The following is an 18,271-nucleotide window of genomic DNA, read 5'->3' as shown; positions in this document are numbered from 1 at the left end:
GAGCAGGGCCCAGCATACAGAAGGTGCTCAATCAATATCCACCGGCAAATGTCCTGGGGAGATCCTATGATCGTTCTCAACACTCAAAAGCTCTTCTTGGGGGCCCAGAAGAAAGTTTCAGATTGGAAGCCAGCCCCTAGGCACCACCGGCTCCATGGGAAAAGCCAAAGAGGGAGGCCCCCCCCATTCCTGTCTCACAAAGCCATTAAGGGGAAGCCTGCGTGCCAGACACCATTCAATGTGCTTCACGCATACGACCTGGCCTCATTCCCTCATTCTCTCGAACTTACAGGGGAGGAAACTGAGTCGCAGAGAGGTCGGGCCCCCTGCTCAAGGTCACAGGCTGGAGGTGGCAGAGGATGGATGACAAAGTCGGCTAGTAGCCAAGCCTAACACCTGGTACACAGTAGGCGCCCAATAAACGCCCTGAAAATGTCCAAGGACAAAGCCAGGAGAGGCAGGGCTGTGCCCAGGTGGAGATGGCGGGAGGTACCGAGCAGTCAGGCGGCCGACTGTGGGGGAGAAGGGGCAAGGGCTTGAGCAATCAGTGCCGACATGGAGGAAATTGGGCACCGGGGAGCGAGGCGGCTGGCTTGGAGAACAATTGGCTGCCAATCTCATTTCCTCCTGTGACAGAGCTGGGCAGGCCTGGCTGGGGCCCACGGCTGGCGCGGAGCCAGGGTCGGCAAGGACCTCCCCACCTGTCACCCATGACGTGTTCATCAAGAGCAAGGAGAACGTCATGACCATCCGGGTGGCTGGCGGGAGGGATGTGAGTTGGCGCTTCTTGGGTGGGGAGGGGAGAGCTGGCCTAAGGTCGGTGGGGTCTCTGGCAAACCTGTTCTCCTTCTCTGCCTGTCCAACCCACCACTCAGCTTGTGTTTAAGGAGAACCATGTGGTGTATGGTCCAAGACCAAGCTCTGCTCCTTGCTTACTTCAGCAAGTCATTTCCCTTCTGTGAACCTGTTTTCCCATCTGGGAAATGGGAATCGTCACCCCCTAGCCTGGGACAACCTTCCCAAGCCAAGGACTTTAGATTCCCAGCAACGTGAGTCTGAACTGTGCCTTAACTTCCTCCTAGCTGTGTAGTCTCAGGCAAGGGGTTTAAGCCACCTGGGTCTGCATTTATCATCGGTTAAAGATGACTTGTTGGAGCCTCTGGATCAAGCCATGCCTGAAGCTGTTCTAACATCAGCCTTCTCGGTTATGAGAGCCAGTCAGTTCATCTGCTTTTTTAATAACGTGCTTGACTTGAGTTTCTCCTCCTTTCAAGCTACAAGACCACTGTGCCCCCAACGATGCAGCCTCATCAGGAATGGGGCAGGAAGCTGAGGATCAGAAACCTTGAAGGTTATTCCTGCACAGCAGAAATTGGGACCTCTGGGAGCCAGGTCTTCCAGAACGCAGTCACCACAAAGTGACACCCGCATGGCATCATCCAGACTGGAGACTGTGGGCAGTGCCTGTTTGCTGAGCACCTATCATGGGAGCTATCGACTGAATGCCTATGACGGGCCCATTACCCTAACATCTACCATGATCTATTCAGCAAGCACCTACTATGGGCTAGGCCCGGTGCAAGGCACAAGGTGAAACTACTTACTTCACCTTAAAGGCTCACGGAGACTTTTCAACTCTGCCTGGAACACTCCTCCCTCCCTTCTACCCAGTTAACCCCTACTCGGCCTCCACGTCTTAGATCTGCCACCACTTCCTCCAGGAAGCCTTCCCTGATCTCCCCTCCCATCATTCGCTCTCAGACCCTCCTGTCCTCTCTTCCCCTCCCCTGTCCCAGCACCCGATCTGGTGATTTCTGTATTCCACTAAGTTTAAGATGCTTCGTTATTTTGCTATCCATGCAGGAAGAACATGGCACCCGCTGAACCAGAAATACCTTTTCTATTTTTTTTTTTAAGATTTTATTTATTTATTTGACAGACAAGTAGGCAGAGAGGCAGGCAGAGAGAGAAGAGGAAGAAGGCTCCCCGCCGAGCAGAGCCCGATGTGGGGCTCGATCCCAGGACCCTGGGATCACAACCCAAGCGGAAGGCAGAGGCTTTAATGCACTGAGCCACCCAGGCGCCTCTGGAAATATCTTTTTAATCACAGAGAAGTAGCTGATGGCAACTGAAAGAGCTTTTCTGTTTTTTCATTCTGAAAAGAATTTCTAAGAGCTTTCTAAACTTCATCAGACATAGACTTCGATGATATTTTTTTCTCCCAAACTAGGTACATAAGTGGTAAGTGTCAGTAAAATAAAAGGTCTGACTTGAAACTCCTCTGTGTCCCAAGTCCAGCTCTTCTGAGTTGTTTTGCTCCCCAGACCTGTCTGGTTGGGGTTTTGCACACAGCACTGGTCTCTGGGCTTCCAAGCCCAGAACCCAGCATCTTGCACGGGCGACCCTCGGAGCAGCCGATGCCCCCTCAGTGCCCTCCTACCCGGCCTTGTGTGGCTCGAACCCTGTGCTTTGTCGCCTGACACCCTGGGGGTTACAGGGGTCAAGCAAGGTAGGAAGAACTGCTCTAAAACCGCCTGGCAGATGGCAGGCACGCACCAGGCATTACTGGTGAGCTTAGTCCGCTTTCACAGGAAACGAGTGATCAGAGAGGTCAGGCAACAACCACAAGGTCACACAGCTCAGTAAGAGGGGAGCGCGGATTCTGCACCCAGATCTATAGCTAACAGAACCCCCAGTTTCCCAAAGGTTCTCACAACTGACAGCCCTGACAAAGTATTTGCCCAAAAGGGGCGGGACAGGGACCCCCCACTCCACCCCCTAACAGCTCAACTGCGAGAACTCAAACTCACACAAGCCTTTAAACGCCTGTGAACAGATCTATAAATTAGGGAAAAGTGATGGCCAGTCAGTGCCTGGGGAAAAGGCTGCACCCCAGCCAGGCCCCAACATTGAGTCAACCCAGCAAACACACAGCTGGGCGACACTGCGGAGGTGCCTTGATGTCTCTGAGCCTCAATGTCCCCACCTGTCAAATGGCTATCGGAGTGCCTCACAGAGCTACCGTAAAGATGAAACCTACAAAGTCTGCCTTCAAACTCTATCCCAAATCTGTCTATGCCTCCCTACACCTCTGTCTCTACCTGGTTCAGCCCCAGGATCTCCCTGGGCCAAGTCAACCACCACCCCTCCCAGTCCGGCCTCCCACAGCAGCCACCAAAGGGCGCCTTGAGCACCTGAGTCAGATGGTCTCTCCCTCCTCAGCCCACAGCCCCCCAGGACTAGAGCCTCAATGGGGTAAGAGCCCAAGTCTTACGCGGGGTCCCCAAGGCCCTCCTTTCCTCCCTCTCTCCCCAGAGCTCACGTGCTCCAGCCACAAGGGCCCTCTTGCTGCTCCTCCAATAAACGAGGACTGGTCCTGCCCCAGGGCCTTTGCATGGACTGTACCCTCTGCCCAGACCATTCTTCCTCCACGCAGCCACTCAGTTCCCTCCCTCACCCCTATCGGGGCTTTCTCAAACTGTCACCTCCTCAGTGAAGCTGTCCCTACAATCCCACTTAAATGCCAACCCTCCCCCCTCCACTCCCCAACCCCCTTCTCTCCTTGCTTTCTCTTATCACCCTCTAGTGTGACAATTATTTTATTTTGCTTCTTGTGTCTCCCCATCAGACCCTGAGTCCCACAAAGGCACGCAGTTCTTCCCATGCCAGGTCGGGAGAGAAAGCGCCACCCAGGAGGGGTCCAGGACACCAGCCCAGAGGACAGAGGGCAGAAACACAAGGGAGGCAGTCGCTACAGCTGGGCCAGCAGCGGAAGCTTCCACGCCTCCTCCCAGGGGGCCCTTCCTGTCCCCATCTCTGAGCCATCGCTGGACGCTGCCCCCCTGCCCTTTCCTGAGCCGCCAGTCCCGGTCTGTGCCATCCGGCAGCCCGACACCTGCTGAGCGAATGCAGGAAGCAGAGGCGGCCCCCGCACTGCCCATGGCCTGGGCCATGCACGTCCCTCCGGGCCATATAATCCCGGCCCCGGTGGGCGGGGGGGGGGGACCCAGGGGTGGAGCCAGGGCCTCAAAGCCAGCACACAAACAGATGGACTAGAGCAGCGTCCCTCTCCCAACCCCCAGCCGGAGCCAGCACATGGCAAGGGCCTGATGTTTAGTGGGTAAAGGCTGTACCACCCTCCCCTGCCCCGGGCCTTCACCCTCACAGAGCCATCGGGGGCTCCATAGGGCCCTGGGAGGATACGGTCATCAGTTTCCCCACTTTACAGAGCAGGACACTGAGGCTGGGAGAGGCCAAGTCACAGCAAGTGTGAAACAGCTGGGCCTTGAACCCAGGCCATCTGGTCCCAGAGTCTGGTTCTCAACCACAGGCTCCGTGGTCTCCGTCGGTGACAAGAATAAACATGGCAGGTGAGCGTCTGTGACGTCTCCAGGGCGTCTGCCGGGTACTGAGCCAGGAGGGGAAACCGTGGAGGCGGCTCCTCTCCCGGCGGCCTCCTGGCAGACATGCTGGTGAAATGGGCCCATTTTCCAGATAAGGAAAACCAAGTCCCTGGGGGAAGGAAGTGGTTTCCTGAGGGTTGCCGGAAGTGGCAGGCCCAGAGCCGGCACTAAATTCACTACATCCTGCCCTCAGAGGGATGGCTGAGGTCCTCCCAGAGGGACTGAATGGTGGAGTGAGGTTGGCTCACATCTTGAGAAAACCCAGGGGGCCAGGCCCCGGGGAGAAACCCGCGGGTGTTTCATGTGCAGATGGATAAACAGAGGCTCAGAGAAATCCGGCCATCTGTCTAAGCCCCGAGACGTCCCCATGTCACAGATAGGTAAACTGAGGCTCAGACACCCTATGTCACAGATAGGTAAACTGAGGCTCAGACAAGTTCTACCCTCTTTTTTTTTTTTTAATGATTTTATTTATTTAACAGAGAGAGCGATCACAAGTAGGTAGGGGCAGGCAGAGAGAGAGAGGGGGAAACAGTTCCCCGCTGAGCAGAGAGCCAGATGTGGGACTCGACCCCAGGACCCTGAGATCACGACCTGAGCCGAAGGCAGAGGCTTTAACCCACTGAGCCACCCGGGCGCCCCAAATTCCACCCTTCTGACCAAACCCCAGATATGTCCCTTTTCCAAAGAAAGTAAACTGAGGCTCAGAGAGAAGTTCTACCACTTGCCTGAGGTCACACAGCCAGCAAGAGGTGGTGCTGGGACTCCAAGCCGGGGCTCTCCGGCCACACTGGGAACGGCAGTCCACACAGGGCCGCCGGGGCCGGCCGGCGTCAGTCTGCGGGGGAAGCCCCCAGCTGCCCAAACCAGACACCCCCAGGAGCCGAGGCTCAAGGGAGCATCCCCGGTGACTCGCAGCACAAACCCCGAAAGGGCGGGGACTGGGGATGGGAAAGCGACCTGAGGATGCCTGGGCTTCTTCAGGCATAAAATGGGGGGAAAAACACCTAACACCAGCTATATTTTTAAAAATCCCACAGCAATAAGGAGGCCGGCCCGTCAGCACAGCGTCACGACCGTGGGCAGGCAGAGGCCCGGGAACGCGGGGACGCGGCTATTTTAAAGGGGCTATTTCTGGAGGCGAGGTGAGAACACGGGGGCGAGAGGAAGGACCAGGAGCAGCCGCTGGGACAGACTTGCCGGCGAAATGACCGACTCTGGGGGGTGGGGATGAAAGGGGAGAGAGCCGGGGAGCCACCAGCCAGCTGGAGAACCTTGGGGTGTCGCGGAGCCTCATGTCTCCTGCTGGGAACAGAGACCTGTTTAGGCAAAACACGGGCACCGAGCCCTACTGGGCACGCACAGGTGCTTGGTGCTGCTGTGGGCACAGCAGAGGAGGCCGGCCAAAAACGCCTCCCTGGGGAGTCCCAGGCAGAGCGGGAGGCCTAGGATAAGTAAAGATGCCTACAACATGAAGCTGGGGACAGGTGCTTCACCTAAAATCAGAGCAGGGACAGGGACAGATGGGGAGTGGGGGAGAGGCGAATTCTGCCAAGTGATCATTTTACTGATTATTTTGCAAATAGTGATTTTGCAAATCTGAGTAATAGGGAGGTCAGGAAAGCCTCCCCACCCAATGAGCAGAGACCAGAAGGACAGGGTATGTCAGGAGGCACGCGTACTACCGTTGTTAGGACCAAGTCGGGTTTCAGGTACCAAAAAACTCACAGGAGAGGCGTCACTTCTCTCATCACGTAAAGGAAACTCCCAGGTTGGTCTTTCAGGGCTATTTGGCCCACCTCACAGTCTTTGGGACCCAGGGGCCTTCATCTTTTTGTTCCCCCATTCTTAGCCAGGATACCTGCCTCGTGGTCCAAAAGAGCTGCCTGAGTGCCTACTATCACCTCCATATTCCAGCTTCAAAGGCATTTCCAGGAAATTCTGTCATCTACCCCACTGGACAGAACTGGATCGTGGAACTCAGATGGCAGCAAGACGTACCTTAGGTTTCAAACCAGTGCATCCGAGAGGTTTTGGCCTGGGTAGACAAGAGGGAGGTCACGGGAGCCAGTGCCCTGTGTCCACAAGCAGCACGGTTTTGGCTCATCCCGGAGTCTGCCTCCCCAAAGACTCCAAGGGCAGAAACAGTGGCCAGAGCCTGCGTTCCATGGCTCCCCAGAAGCAGGACCCCACCCGTGGCCTGCGCTCCCCAAGCGCCAGGGCCCGAGGCGCCCGGCCTCCCCCACCCCTGCCTCGTGCCTGCCTGGTGAGGCCGCCTGTCCAATCCATCTCCTTCTCCTCAGTAAACAACTGTCAGGGAAAATAAATAGTTTTTAATAGGCTCATTAATTGAATTCAGGGAGAAATAACCTTCTCCCCGGGCCGCTGGGAAAGAAAACTCAGATGCCATGGGCAAGTCCAAGCACCTTGGTTGGAAGGTGGGATGGAACCCAGCGCGGCCAGGAGACCCCCCCCCACCAACGCCTCCCAGCATGCGGGGACGCCGATGCCACCAGCAAGGGGGCCGCCCCGTCCTCCGTTCCCTCCAGCCTTCGGAAGGCTGGAAGTCTCCGGTGGTGCTAAGGCAGCTTTCATGCCTCGACACCCCCTGGCCTCAGTTTAAGCCTCTGGCGGCAGCACGATAATTTAGTGTTTAATGTCAGGTTGCGTGTGTGTGCGTGTGTGTGTGTTTTACTCTCATCCTACTTATTTTTAAGGTTCCACCTACTTACGTCAAGGACATACCAGGTCCCCCATTCATGAGAGTAAGACCAAGTTCTCTCTTTGAAGTTTAAAAGAGATCGGTTGAAAAGAAAACCATCATCAGGGGGACTGGGCAGCTGGGGCTAAAGGTACACATCACAGTGGGTGGCTGGAATTCAGGGGGTGCCGGGCGGAGCACTGGAGGCCTCGATGCAGCCCCACAGGATGACCGAAACACAGGCCTACAAGGTCGGCACTGATCCCCCCGCCCCTGCCAAAGACTCCGGCCACGCTGGCGTGATGGGTTTGCCCCGAGGCGGCTCAGGGGGGCCTGGGACAACGTCCTGCCCACATCAATCACGTCTGCCCAGGGCTCGACCCCGGCTCCCGCCAGCCTGCTCTTGGCACCAGAGCGGGGAGGCTCCAGGCCTGACTGGACACCCTTGGGAGAAGCCAGACATGGGCCCAACCACCTTCCAGCAGCCCCAAAGCCTTCGTCCTCCAAGTTCTGTATGTAACTGACGCCCCCAACTTCCTCCCAGAAGGGGTTAATCACCATGGACTATTCGGTGATGTTTAGCCAAGTATGGGGGGAGGGGGGCTTCGACACACCAGCACTTGCCAAGCACATTCAGTAGGGACCCTTTCGACCGCCCAAGAAACCGCTCACACCCATTTCACAGAGAAGGAGACAGAGCCTCCGGCAGGTGAGTCCACAGACCCAGGGACACACGGCTCACGAGGCCAAACCGAGACCTGACTGTGGGTTCCAAAACTCCAAATATGAGCCTCAAAAGAAAGCCCGGCCTGCTCCTGGTGGCTCCTCAGCAACGTCTCTACGCATCTGGCCAGAAACACAGGTACCAAATGAACATCAGGGCCCGCTGAACCCGAAAGCCCCCAGCCCAGCTGTTATTCAGTTTTGGGGGTCCCTGGCCTTTGGACTTCTTTTCTCCCCAAGAGACAGGAAACCTCACAGACTATTTCAGGGTCCCCTGCCCTCCGGACACCCATGCTCAGGACCCCTGGCTCTCAACACCCTCTCGTCACTGCTTCTGTGCTGGACATCTCAGACACGCAGAGACTCAGAGAAGGCAAGCAAGTGGCCGAGGTCACACAGCATCTCCATGAGGGAGCTGCTCTCCTGGCCTCTCTGCCCAGGGAGTTGCAGACACAGGGCTCTCCCCGTCGGGACCCGCCCGATCTGGACGGCGAGACACGCCAATGCTCGTGGGGGACAGCGGAGGCTCCCAGAAGCCAGGCAGGCCTGTCCGGGGAAAGCCCGGTAGAACTCGCATTCTGGGAAGGGGCAGCGGACGGGGCAGACAACAGCAACTGAGAAAAGTGTAAAACAATCCTGCTGGGGACACGGGCCAACTAGCCGGCCTGGCCAGAAGCGGAGCTCCCATCAGAGGGGACGGCAAGGATGGAGGCCTGGAGGAGGGGGCGAGGAGGTCCCCGTGGCTGGTGCAGAATGAGTGATGGGGACAGAAGCAGGAGGGGGTACAGGAGCCTGGAGGGGCTTGGCTGGCAAGAAGAGGGTCTGGGGTGCCACCCAGAGAAGTGAAGCAACTTTCCTCAAGTCACACAGCTCCTGAGAGGCCAGAACGGATCAGGAACCCAGACCGGCCAGCAGCAATGTCCCTTTCTCTGCCCCGGATCCTCAGTTTCCGTATCTGCAAGATGGGGGCAGCGGCTGGCACTGTGGGAGCTATTCTTAGGGTGAGCGGAGGAAAGGGGACTAGAGGGCCAGGCGTGAGGCTGGGCGCCGTGATGGGGGACTTAATGCCTGTTTGGGCAATGTCCCCTCTGGGGCAGCCATCTGGGAAATTAGAGGTTGGGGGTCCTCCCCTCCCTCCAATTCCTCATGAGGATGACCCGTGGGAGGGCACAGTCATTCAGCCCCTACGTGTGCAACCTAGCTGCCCGGGGTTGGGGGGAGGGGGCGGCGGTAATCAACATACACCAGTGAAAACTCATGACACATCAGGTGGGATGTGTCCCCATTTTACGGATGAGAAAACCAAGGCTCTCAGTGGAGGGAGAATAACAGGGTCGCCTCACACGGCTGGGGGTTGGGGGGCCTGTGCCAGGATTCCCACTTCGGGTGCTCAGGCCTCCTAAGCCCTTCCCCGTGAGGACAGAGTCCAGGCTCGCAGGGCCAGGAGGAACAGCAGGAAAAAGGTCTACACCGCAGGCAGTCCTTCCACACTCCAGACCCAGCACCGAGTTAGCAGCCCCAACCGGCCACGCTTTCCAGAGGCCGCACATCAGGGGCAATTACCTACTTCAATCAATTGGGCAGCGGGGGCCGGGACAGGTGTGTGACGGGGACCCATCCGTTCTCCCAGCGTCCGCGTCCTGCACTGCCGAGTAGAGCGCGGGAGGCTCACGGTCACGGGCAAGCCGACAGCCATCCTGCCGCGTTTCTCCTGCCGCCACAGGTCTGGAGAGTGCGTCGTGGTTTCTAACCCTCAGCACTACTGACATTTGGAGCTGGATCGTTTTGGGGGGGCATCCCGGGCGCCCATCCCTGACCCACCCACCCGATGCCAGGAGCACCCCCAGTCCTGATGACCGCAGACGTCCCCGAACATGGTCCCGTGTCCTGGGGAGAGCCCGACTGCCCCTGGTTACAGACCGCTGGGACAAACTCTACGGATAAGGTCCGGCCCGAGACCCCAGAGCTGTGTTCTGGAGAAGACGACAGGGCCTGAGGGACGGGTCCTGCAGCCAGAAGATAATTCCTAGCCCTGCCCCTCGGGACCAGCAGGCTCCCTTCTGTGCCGCATTTCATCTAAGTCAAGTTTATCATTATGACCAGTATTAATATAATCAGAGCCAGCGTTTATCGAGTGTGGACGCTGGCCCGGGCTGTCCTCAGCCCTCCCCATGAGTTAGCTCGCCCGGGCCCTCTGAGTAACTCATCCGGGGCAGTGACTCTCAAACCCGTGGGACAGCCCGGGAAACTGAGGCTCAGGGAGGGGCCCAGGAGGGGCCGAGGTCACACCTGGCAAAGGCAGGTGTTTTCAGGAAAAGAATGCTCCCAGAACGTAAAATGGGGCAGTTTTGTGTAAAATCGGGGTTTTCTGCTTTTGCTCAGATGGGGGCTGTGGAGCCATTGGGGGCTGGCCGGCAGGATGGGTGGTGGGGGCCCAGTCGGGGCACATCACCCACTGGCATTATCAGCCCAGCCTGGATGGGCACTGGGGTTGGAGAAGGACATTCTGCCACATCCTCCTGCCTCAGTTTCCTGCCCTGGGCCGGCGGGACTGGCAGTCGGGCGTAGCTGTGTGGTCTGGGGCTGGTTCCTCTCCCTCTCTGGGCCTTGGCCTGATGGCTGTTCCAAGTGATGTTTCCCCATCTCCCTACAGGGGTCTCTGTTTGCAACAATATTCACACCCAAGCTCGGGGCAGCGGGCTGAGGGGGCTGAGGGGGCTGAGGGGGTCTTCCAGCAAACTCTGGCCACATGATAAACCTTAAAGGAACAGCTCAGTGTCAGGGCCCCTGTGGTCAGCCCGCCTCACCCTGCCCCCAGAGGTCCCTCCCAGCTTTGCACTGCTGTCCCCAGTGCCTGCATGTCTCAACACCAAGGTCAGCCCCTCAGAAAGTCCCCCGTGTCCCCGCCCCCACCACAGAACAGCGGCCGGTGTCCTGTCGGGTCCGCATTTCCCGCATTTCCGGTCTCAGCAGAACCCCACTGACCGTAGACGACCCTACTTGTTTATTTATGTACTCACTGCCTCTCCCAATAACCTGCAGGGTCCAAGGAACATGGGACCGAGCCTGCCTTGTTTACCGCTGTATCCCCAGAATTTAATTCCAATTTGTTTTTATTGAAAACAAAAAACAAAAAGGAAAAAGAACATACATAGAGCTTTCCACCAGGCAGATATGACTCCTAGAGCCGTCGCAATACCCTTATCCAGAGCGGAGCAGTGCCGAAGCCCCCAGGTTCTGGATGAGGAAACCGAGGCAAGGGTCGGTTACAGAACTAGCCCGAGAGCTCACAGCCAGTGAGCCGCAGAGCTGGATACGATTCGAACCCAGAGTCCGGCTTCCATGGTCTCTGGGGGCCGGTCGTCCACAGACACTGACTGACTGAAGGAATGAATTGGTGAATGAATGAATGAATGGATGGCCCCGCCCCAAGCTTGCACACGGACCCCTTTCCGGGGCGCCTCTCTGCGGGACGGCCGTCAAAGCGGAGACCTCCCCCTGGGGAGGGGGGGGACGCTGGCTCAGACCCACCCGGGGCCTTGGAAGCCGGGGAGCCACCCCCCGGGGGTCTCGAGGGTGCCCGAGTCTCGCGCAGCAGCTGCCTGCCCTCCCCGTCCGCCTCGCCGGGCCTCCCGTGGCTCCGATCCTGCCGCAGAAGTGGGGCGGCCTTGATTAGGCAGCCAGTGACGGGGAACGCCCCAGTTTGCAGCGGCTGAGTCATCCTGACATCCCTCCCAGGCTGGACCCCACTGGGGGGCTGCTGGGGAGCCCCTGCTGGGCGGGTCCAGACAATGTGTCAGCGCGGCGCTCTCCCCCCAACAATGCCGTCCGAGGGGTACCACAATTCTCCATTCTGTAGACGAGAAAATCGGAAGGCAGAGTTGAGCCCCTCGCCCCCATCACACAGCCGGAGTGGGGATGCGGGCCCCAGGCAGCCCCGTCCAGCGTCCACGCTCTCCCCCTCCGAGGAAGGCAGCTGGGAACCCCACCGTCCGCGCAGGGGCCCTCAGGAACCCCAGCGGGTGGACCAGCATCCAAACGACTTCTCGGACAACTGGACAGAGAGCCAGGCCCGTCCCCAGGAGTTAAGACCTCAGGTCTACCATCCACTGCCCCCCGGGGAGGGAGACTTCCTTGCTCTGTCACCTATCTGTGTGCCCTCGTGCCCGAGAAGACCTTTCCCGGGCCTCAGTCTCCCCATCTGCAAAATGGGGCTCCACGCATGACCGCCACATGGACGGCGGGGGGCAGGGCGTGAACGCGAGGGGAATGCTCTCTGCACAGGGCCTGGCACGGGCGCCAAGTCCAAATAAGGCGGAGTGGCTCTTCCATCTCCCCCCCCCCGACACCCCCTCATTTGCAGATCACGGGATTAATTATAAACGGCATTAAATTATACACACACAGACGCGTAGACCTCGCTTCCCCAGAACCCCTGAATTTCCACCCCCGCAACAGCATGACAATAGAGCAACTTCCCAGCCCCTGTGCACCCGGCCTGCCTGCCTCCCTCCGTCCCGGGTTCCCTGGCCTCTAAGCCTCTGGGGCTGCGGCTGGCGGGCCACGTGGGGTCTGGGTGTCTGGGTGTCACAGGGCGCGGGCTGCCAACAGCAGTCGCATCCGACACCCGAGGGAGGTCCTTCACCAGAAGCATCTCCAGTCCTGATCTCGGAGACGAAGAAACAGAGAGGCCAGCCAACCCGAGAGTTTGCACAGCTCTGGCAGAGTAGGGGCGCAGAAGTCAGGACCAGAGGCATGAAAACCTCGTTTCGCAGGCAAGGAGGCTCCCACACACAAGGGTAAAGGGCAGAGGTGAGGCCCCCCCCAGGGAGGGAGACAGAAAGGAGAAAACCTAGAGGTGGGGGGGGAGGGGAGCTGGGATTTGCAGTTCTCGCAGGAGGACAGGACCCTCCTGACCTTCCTAAAAAGGGCTAAGAGCAAAGATTTTAAAAACCAAATATAAAACTCAAAAGCTGCAGACACCTCCTAGGGAGTTCGCGACAATTCTGCCCCTTCAAAAAAAAAAAAAAAGAAAGAAAGAAAGAAAGAAAAAGGAAAAAAAAACTGCGATCAAGCCCCAGTTAAAGCATTTTCACGGGCGGAGGTCACTGCAATCCAGAACCCCAAGCTCAGAGAAGCCCACCTCCACCCCCGCCCCTGGGTGGGGGGAATCCGCGGGAGTGATCAGAGAAACACAAAGGCCAGGCAAGACCCCGGGTGTATTTTCAGGTACAGAATCCCTCTGGCCTCCGCAGGACGGAGGACACCTGGCTCCCAGGGACAGAAGAGGGGGATTCCTGGGAGCTCAGAAGAACACCCCCTACCCCCCAACATCCGGCCTGGCCAGGCCCGCAGGAGGGGCAGGGGCCCCGCCATCTCCCCTCGGAGGAGGGCAGGGAAAGGAAGACAAAAATGAGGCAGTGCGAGAGAAAAGTCGGGGCCCTGTCCATGAGTCACTCCCGCCCGCTCGTTAATTTTCGCCTTTGCAGAAGTGTAAGCCGATTGATTTTTCATTTTCCCCACGCACAAGCCCCCCCCACGCTTCTGAAATATCAGCCAGAGACAAGACAGAAATGGTACGTCGGGGTTTTTTTTTTTTTTTTTTCCTGAGTGTCTTTTCTTTCTTTAAAGAAAAAAAAACCCCACATAGTACACCCCATATCTGGAGCTTCTAGAAGGCTAGGAGGGTGACCCCCCTGGCCGGCAGGCTTGAGAGACCCTGGTGCCAGGACCTCCCGTGCATCTCGGAGCTAGGATGGGCCAGTCTCTGGGCTGTCCCTCCTCCCTGGAACAGGGTGACAAGCCCGGGAACCTCCATGCCCTGCCATTCCCTTCTAGCTCTCCTCCACCCTGCAGGCCAAGCCCCAGCTTTCTGGTTCCAGACCACCGCCAGGTGAGGGGACAAAATGTTAAGAACATCTGAAAAGCCCTTGACCCCTCCTTCCCCCACCCCACCCCAGTACAGGCCACAGTGTGACTCTGTCCACGGACCCATGGCAGGTTTCCCGTGGGATCAGCCTGTGGATCCCACCCAGGCACGGCAGTTACGCCCTGGTCTCATCCCCTCCTGTCCCCACCAGAGGCTGAGCCACCCTGCCCAGCAGGCAGCTGGGGTCTCTCCAAATACCCCACCCAGGCATCTTTTGCTGTGGGGAAGGACAGAGCAAGGGCAACGTGTGCCCGCTTTGCTGGAGAGGGAGAGGGGCGGCTTCCTTCTCGCCAATTCTGGGAAACGGGATTGGCCCCCCCTCACCATGAGAGGGGATGCCAGGAGGCTGTGTTGGGAAGATGGGGCCCCAGGCACCTCAGCACCCCTGCCTGGGCCCCCTGCCTCCCTCCAGAAGCACAAGACCTCTGGAGGGGGACCACAGCCCGCAACTCGCCCACGGAGCCCACGACACCTCAAGAACCTTCCGCTGGCACCGAATGACTTCACAAATGGAACTAATGCAGTCGGCGCGAGGGGGGGTGGGGGGACCGCTCTCAGTTGAAAACATTAAGCTTTGTCAATTATCCCCCAAACCCGCTGGGTTTATAAATATCCACCTTTATTTTTAGGGTTTTCCTCCTGATCCCCAACTCTCTACACGCCCCCCTCTCTCCCCCCTACGCACGGCGGCTGTACTAAAGTCACGGGCGGCAGGTGAACACTGCGGGGCACCTGGGTGGAAAAGTCACACTGTGCCTTGGAGCGTCAGAAACACCGCCCATCCCTCGTCCCTCCCAGGCCACCTCGCTGACCATCGTTTGGGCCATTCGGCTGCTGGAGCAATCGGCAGAGCCACAGGTCTCCCGGCACCCCGCTCCAGGATGCAGCAGTCCAAGGGGAGCGCTGCACTCCAACCCCTGTGACGCGCTTCTCGGTGCTGACCCGGAAGGCAGGAGGGGAAACTGAGTCACGCCCCGGAAAGTTGAGAAGCGGAAGCCAATCCATCTCCATCTCCATCACCGGCCCCGGGTCCGGGGAGCCCCAGGCAGAGCCCCAAGCTCTGTGTGACCCAAAGAAGAAGCAAGGAGGTGAATGGTGGTGGTTCCAGAACCGTCCACGGAGATGCCGCAACTATGTCCCTCACGTCCGGGGAGCTCCTCCCCTGCCCCATACCGGCTCCTCTCACTGTCGTCCACAGCTACATTCCAGTGTTGGGAGAAAAATGTCTCAAGTCTCCAAGGGTGGCCCAGGGACATGTGGAGACACCCGGAATCCCGGGGGAAGCAGACAGAGAAGGGGCTCGGACTCCCGCTGGAGGGGACAGAAACAGAAGTACCGGTCCCCGGGCGAGGACCTATGCGGACCGCAGGCAGGTGCCTGGCTCTTGGTACCCCTCTCCCTGCACCCAGCATCTGCCCACCTTAGGGGCCTGGAAGGGATCCTGGGGGGAGGATGGATCCCCCGGGGAGCCCAGCGACCACCCTGGGCAGCATCCTCCAAGCCCATACCGGGCCATACCAGAATGCCCCATCCCATCTCCTGCAGGGGGTGGGCAGTGGACCAGGCCATTGCCTCTCCCCTCAGGACAGCCACTGGCAAGTAGGCACCAGCCCCCGACACCCCCCGGGGGGCCGATGTCATCGGCTGTGGCGCGGGAACAGGAAAGCGCATGAGCTCACCAGGCAGGCCGGGTCTCCCGCGACGTTTTGTTTGCCTGAGCCCAATTATACCAAGTCTCAGGGCGATTGAGTATGGCGGGTGGCAACCCCCAGGGGGCTGTGGGGGGCCCAGGCCCCAAGCAGAAGTGCACCGTCATGGTGAAGGTGCCCCCAGGCCCAGGGGATGGGGCAGGACAAAGCTTTCTGGAGAAGAATGGAGACACACGCAGACCGCAGGCAGCAAGAAGGGCTGCGCCGAGGGCATTGTCGGGGGCAGGGGGCTGCTGCCGGAGACTCAGGTCCAAGTCGGTGGGCTCTGGGATGTGGGGGTGGGAAGCAGCCGCCCCAGCCCCAGCTGTCTGCCTTCCGCAGCCAAAGTATCAGCTGGCAGAGGAAGAAGAGAGCTGAGGGACAGAAGGCGGGCAAGATTGGCAGGAGGAGGGGGGCACAAAGGAAGGGACCCTGGGAGGGGGAGGGGAGCTATGCAAATGGCAGAATCCACCGAATCCCTCGGCCATTAATAAAAGCTCCAGCAGCAGCAGCGGGAGTAGAGGCGCGGACTGGCTCTCTCTTCTCACGGGAGGCGGGAGGCAGCTCTGAGGGGGAAGCGGGGTGCCCCAAACAAAAGGAGCCCTTGCCCCCCGCACCCCAGGAACAGTACTGATGGGGGGACATGGAGGGAAAGCTAGGATCCCAGCAGCCAAAGTCTGGGTGGAGGCCACTGGGGGCTCAGAGCAAGTGGGTCCCTGTCCCTGGGACTCCAGGGGACCCTCCAGCTTTGTCCGAGCTTCTTGGAGTGCTAATACACAACCTGGACACCCAGACACCATCCCCCTCTCTTTGCTAGCTCTGTCGGCCAGGCTGGTTTTTCGGGGGTTGGGCCAGTGACAGAAGGGCCCCACGCTCAGAACAGGGACTCCCCCAGACTGAGATGGGGGAACAGGGGAATCCCAGTGGAGTCTTAGAAAGGGGAGGGGAGGTGTCCCCCAGTTGGAGGCGCTGGGGAGGTTTCTTAATTTGGGAGATGAGGTCCCTAGGGGGTTACTAAATTTGAGGAAGGGACATTCTCAAAAGCTGCCCATTTACAAGGCTACCGGAGGAGAATTTCAGATGGGGGAAGGGTCACTAAGGAGGAGGTTCTAGATGAGGGTGGGTGGGTAGTGCGGACCGAAGCTGAAAAAAAAAATCCCAGTTTGCAGAAGGGCTCCCTGATTTGAGAATTCTGGAGAAAAGCAGCTGAAGGGGAGTTCTCCGATTTAGGAGGTTTCGCGGAGGGAAGTGTCCAGGACTTGAGGGGGTGTTAAGGGGGATCCTAAATTTGGGAGAAATTTCCATAAGAGCAGTGAACTTGGCCGCAACCCGGCCGAAACCCAAGCGCCCAGGGCTCCGGCTCCCTAACTCCGGGGGGCTCTCCTCAGGGCACGCCCCCCCCCAGCGCCCCCTTCACCGGGTTCCGACGGCTCCGCCCCCCCTGGATGACGTCACCTCCCCTCCCCCCCCCGCCCCTAAGGGGGCTCCCGGGGCGCGCAAAACCCCGGGGGCTGCTGGCTCAAGGGGCGGCTTCCCCTCTCCCGGGATCCCCAAGGGGCCCCCAGCGCCGAGGAGAGGTCGGGTGCCCGGTGCGCGCGCCCGTCCGTCTATCCGCCGGAGTCCCTGGGGCTGGGGGTTGAGCCTCGCCCCGCCTGGGGGGCTGGGAGGGGGCGCCAGGACCGCAGAAGGGTGGGGCAAGGCCAGGGTGCCGGAGCTGCGGCCCCTTTCCCCAGGGATAGACGAGGCCGGGAGGGCGCTAGGGCGAGATAACGTTGAGCCGGAGGTCTCGGGGGGAAGACAACTGGAGAGCTAAGGCGGCTGGCAGAGCAGCCGCCCTGGGCGCACCGGCCGGTCTGCCCTCGCTCCCACCTGGAGCCACCCGTCCCGGGCTGGTCTCCACTCCCGGGCGCCCGCGAGCCCCCCTCCCCCAGCACAGCGCCCCCTGCCTCCAGGACCCGCCCGGGGAGCCTGGCCGGGAGCCGCCGGGGCCAGCAGCCCCTCCGCACACACGCGCGTCCCCCCTCCGCGCCTCTGCCCCGCCCGCAGCCCCGGGTGGTGCAGCCGGCGGCGCTGGGCAGCTTCCAACGCCGCGCTCCGGGCGATTCCAGCCCAGCCCCCTCCCCCCCGCCGCGGCGAAGCCCCCCCCAGCCCCGCCCGCAGAGCCCTCCCCACAGCCCCTGCCCGCCCCGGCCCAGCCCCTCGGGGGCATTGTTCGGACGCCGCTAGCCAGGCGCCGCGGCTGGGCGTGCAGCCGGCTGCAGCCGGGCACCCTCCGAGCACAATGGCCGTGCAGGCTTTCCCGGCACAAAGCCGGCGCGCTGCCCACTCCGCTGCCTCCGAGACCCCCACTGGAGCGCCTGCAATTTTATTTTAATCGAATTCACGGTTCCCCCCCGCCCTTTACCTGGAGGCTGGCTGGGCTGGGCTCCCCCGGCTCTGCCCCGCTTCACATCCTGGCTGTTGCATGGGATTCGAGCGGAGCCCGAGCGCCAGCGGCTCGCGGCGTGCGCGCGCCGGCCGGGCTGCCGGGCGGGCGGCGCGAGGACACTCACTGCGGCTCGCGCTCCCCTCGCGCCGGATCGCGCGCCCCCCCAGCCGGTGACGTCATCCCTTCCGCCAGCGCCGCCGCCGCCGCCGCCGCCGGCCGGGGGCGGGGCCGGGGCGGGGCCGGCCCGCGCGCGTCAATGCGCAGCCGCGCGGCAGCCACGCCCCCCGGCCAATGAGACGGCGCCGGTTGGTCAGGTGGCCCCGGGGCGTTTAAAGGGCCGCGAGAGCACGTGGGGCGCGGGGTTCTGGGCTACGCGGGACGCGTGGGCGGTGGCGTCAG

The 18,271-nt window shown here is 60.1% G+C and overlaps 1 protein-coding gene across 1 annotated transcript in view; it reads right to left on the bottom strand.

Moving 5' to 3' along the window:
* PTPRS (protein tyrosine phosphatase receptor type S) overlaps positions 1-17,958 on the bottom strand; it is a 94,733-nt gene extending 76,775 nt beyond the window's left edge. Inside the window, exon 1 of the mRNA XM_044254476.1 lies at positions 17,849-17,958. The gene's annotated coding sequence lies outside the window, so the exon portion shown is untranslated. The remainder of the gene's footprint in view (positions 1-17,848) is intronic.
* Between the last annotated feature and the right edge of the window lie 313 nt (positions 17,959-18,271).

Source organism: Neovison vison, chromosome 6 (assembly GCF_020171115.1).
Source record: "Neovison vison isolate M4711 chromosome 6, ASM_NN_V1, whole genome shotgun sequence".
In the NCBI taxonomy this organism is placed as follows: Eukaryota; Metazoa; Chordata; class Mammalia; order Carnivora; family Mustelidae; genus Neogale; species Neogale vison.
Note: the sequence above shows the minus strand (reverse complement) of the source record. Positions and strands in the feature narration are given on the sequence as shown.